General features: G+C 38.2%; 1 protein-coding gene across 1 annotated transcript in view; it reads left to right on the plus strand.

Annotated features, from left to right (window-relative positions):
- Positions 1-4135, plus strand: part of METTL3 (methyltransferase like 3) — a 14405-nt gene that overhangs the window by 3618 nt on the left and 6652 nt on the right. The gene's annotated exons all lie outside the window — the stretch shown is intronic.

Below are 4135 nucleotides of genomic sequence, written 5' to 3' on the forward strand. Positions count from 1 at the left end.
ATCTCTCTCGGGGACTTCAGTTGCCGTCTGTGGGTGCCCGACCAGCCCTTTCGCGCCTCTGCCCCTCCTACCAGTCTCTATGCGGTCTCCATCTTCGGTTCTTGGGTATCAGGGTTCTCTCCTGTGAGTTTTCTGTTGATTATTCAGAAAGCCTTTCTGTATTTCAGTTGTAATTCCAGTTTGTTCCTGGGAGCATGTCTGTGCAACATCTTCCTATTCTGCTGCCATTTTTAATCTCCCCCTGATGGCTTTCTTATCCCTCAACGTCATTTGAAGTCTTACATTGCTGCCCTCAGCTCATTTGCTTTATTTCCAATTTTTTTTTTTACTGAGTTTCCTGTCTAGATTCCATGTAGTCTAATTTAGAAATAGCAAATAACATTTGCATGAAAAGTTGGTAGGAAAGAAATTGAGAGCATTAACATCTAACCAAATTTATATATTGTTATTTTAAATGTTTGTGGTGTTTTTTTGTTGTTGTTGTTATTCCTCACCAGAACAGTAAGGGTACTTTTCCCATTGATTTTTTTTTAGCGACTGGAAGGGAGGGGTTTAAGAGGGGAGAGAGGAGAGAGAGAAATATTGACATGAGGACATGAGAGAGTGAGAAAGACACACTGATCCGATGCTTCCTGCATGTGCCCTGACCAGGGCCGGTGGTTGAACCTGCAACCCAGGTACCTGCCCTTGACAGGGAATTGAACTCGAGCCCCTCTGGGCAATAATAACCACTGAGCAACACCAGCCAGGGCTATATATTGTTATTTTAAATATAATAGGTATAATAATGTCAAATGGGTTACTTATTTTATTTGAACTGCTAGCTCTTGACTTCATTTAAAATAAAGTTAATAGAGAACTTTATCATAAAAATAATGTGGTATTATTATATATTTAAGCCAAGTGTCTGAAGAACCATTTTTTTGTGGCAGTAATGAAAAATAATATGGTAGTGAATAAGTATGTTCCCAAACAGAATTTTGATTAGATTAAATTAAGAATTTTTTTCAGAGTGAAAGTCACTTTTTAAAAAATTGATTTTAGAGAGAGAGAAGAGAGAGAGACATCAATTTGCTGTTCCTTCTATTCATGCATCTGTTAGTTGATTCCTGTATGTGCCCTGACCAGGGATTGAACCCAAGAAAACTTCGGCACTTCAGGACAACGCTTCAATCAAGTGAGCTACCCAGCCAGGGCAATAAGTGTTTTTGAGTTCTGGGTAGTGTGGCTCAGTTGGTTGAACATCATCCCATGCACCAAAAAGTCACCGGTTTGATTCCCGGTCAGGGTACATGCACAGGTTTTAGGTTCAACAGGAGGCATCTGATTGATGTATCTCTCTCACATTGATGTATCTCTCTCCTCCCTCTCTATTAATTTATTTTTTTAAAAGAATGTTTTGGCCCTGGCTGGTTTGGCTCAGGGGATAGAGTGTTGGCCTGTAGACTGAAGGGTCCCAGGTTAAATTTCAGTCAGGGACACATGCCCGAGTTGTGGGCTCGGTCCCTAGTTGGGGGCATGCAGGAGGCAGCCGATCAATGATTTTCTCTCATCATTGATGTTTCTATCTCTCTCCCCCTCTCCCTTCCTCTCTGAAATCAATAAAAAAAATATTTTTTTTAAAAAAGAAAGACCACCCCCATAAGTCTCTAATTTGTACTTATATAAAAATAAATAAAAAGGTCAGTATCTATATAAAAGCCCAGTGACCATTATGGCAGAACGAACAGAATGACTGGTCGCTATGATGCACACTGACCACCGGGGGGCAGATGCTCAATGCAGGGCTCATGGCTGGCGAGCACTAAGGGGTGATGAGCCAAGCAGCTAGGAGTGAGCAGGCAGGCGGTTAGGAGTAAGGGGTCCCGGATTGCGAGAGGGCGCAGGCCGGGCTGAGGGACCCCCTCTCCCCTCTTCACCCCCCTCGTGCCTGAATGCATCGGGCCTCTAGTTATGTATAAAACAATTTGTGGATGCGATGCCTGAAATCCTCATTTTAAAGCACCTTGTACTTTTTTTTTTGTTTTGCCTTAATGAAATTTATCATTGATTATTCTTAGTTGGGTTGCTTAAGAAATTTTTGTTTGGAGCCAGTCACAAAAAGGTAAATACTGTATGATTGCACTTCTATGAAGTATCTAGAGTATTCAAATTCAAAGAAAGAGAAATCAGAATGCAGTTGTTAGGGGCTAGGGGATGTTGCTGCTAAATGGATACAGAGTTTCATTTGTGCAAGGTGAAAAAATTCAATTTGACTATACTTAACACTCCTGAACTGTACAGTTAGAAATGGCTAAGGTGATCAATTTTATGTGTGTTTTACTGCAACTTTATAAAAAAATCAACAACATTCAAAACTTAAAAAAATTAAATAGAAAATTGTAAATGTATTAGATTATTGAAAAAAGAAATCTTATATAATAAAGATTGACCATCATGCCCTTAAAAAAAAAAGAAATTTTTGTTTACTTTAAAAGAATTTTATACTTGATAAAAAAATCAGTTTGATCCTACTATAAAATGTAATAGGGGTATTTTAGCTCAAATTTATTACATTTGTAGAATTTCTGAATTGCAAGGGATTTCAGTAGTCACCAAATCAGTCCTGTTCAATGCAGGAATTTTGCCTATAGTTTTTAAAGTAAGCGAAGTAGTAACTGTCACTTATATTTAATATATATTTTTAGCTTAAGTCAGTTGCTCTCAAACTCTTTCTCATCGTGATCTTCAAAGTGCTTCCATGACTCTTCCATGTGCATAACACCTTTTTGCCACAAGGAACTTTTATCAGTTCATCTGAGTTCTAGTTAAGATTCAGCAGAACATAAAGGAATTATAAGTAATCAAGGTGAAGAAAGTTACGGCAATTATTTAAAATTTGCAGCTAATATGGAATTGTGGAATCTGTTTTCCAAATAGGGTATAACTTATTTTCATAAAATGTTAACTATTCCAGCAAATTGTTTGGTATAGTTCAGCTCTGATGTCCTTGGAATTTCTGAGTCAAATTTTACTAAAGTTAGTTCCATGAGAGTGGAAATTTCCAAGTAATCAAAATATTTTTACATGTAAACTAATGGCTCATTTATACCTTATAATATTTAATTTAACAGAATTCCAGGATAGGTCCGGAGTTTAATATTTCATCTGGCCCTGGCTGGTGTGGCTCAGTTGGTTGGGAGTGGTCCCACACACCAAAAGGTTGCCCGTTCAATTCCCAGTACAGGGTGTGCAGGAGGCAGCTGATGTGCCATTCTCACATCGATATTTCTCTCTCCCTTTCCCTTCCTCTCTTTCTAAAAATCAATAAAAATAGATTTGTTTGGTTTTTGTTTCTTGTTAATCCTTACCTGAGGATATTTTTCCATTGATTTTTAGGGATAGTGGAAGAGAAAGGGAAAGACAGAGAGAAACATTGATGTGAGAGAAACACATCGACTGGTTGCCTCCGACCAGGGCCAGGATCTGAGGAGCCTGCAACCAAGGTACGTGCCCTTGACGGAATCGAACCCAGGACCCTTTGGTCCGCAGGCCGATGTTCTATCCACTGAGCCAAACCGGCTAGGGCAAAAATAGATTTTTTAAAAAATACAGTCAGGAAATATTTTGTGACTAGGCTTCAGCAAAGTTTTATAAGATTTTTATGTTTGATGTTAAAGGTCCCATTATTCTAACCTCTAACACTGTCATTTTGTATATCTTCTGATGTTTAGTGGCCTTAATTCATAAACATTTAAACTCCATTCCTCAGAGAGATTTTATCATAGTTTAGGTTATTGAAAATATTTCTGGCTTTTAGATTCAGGTTGATTATATCAGTTGTCACTTAGAATAGCTTGAATGGAGTTGGTATGGACATTTAAATCTACCATGCTGCTCATTTCCTATAAAGTACATGAAGGACAAGGAATTATGAAAACTCTCATTCAATAGAGAAAATGTAAGCTCTTCCCAGAAAATTGAGGATTATCCTGGCAAAGCAGTGAATGAATGCTTAAATATGTTTGAGGAAAAGTTATCTAGTGCTAAATTTGGTTGGAGGATTTCCCACATCAAATGAAAGAACTGTGTACTGTGAATGCTGGAGAATTTGACTCCCGAGGAATATATAGGCTGGCAGTGGTTGCCCCTTTAA

The sequence above is a fragment of the Myotis brandtii genome, unplaced genomic scaffold, assembly GCF_000412655.1.
Source record: "Myotis brandtii unplaced genomic scaffold, ASM41265v1 scaffold1031, whole genome shotgun sequence".
In the NCBI taxonomy this organism is placed as follows: domain Eukaryota; kingdom Metazoa; phylum Chordata; class Mammalia; order Chiroptera; family Vespertilionidae; genus Myotis; species Myotis brandtii.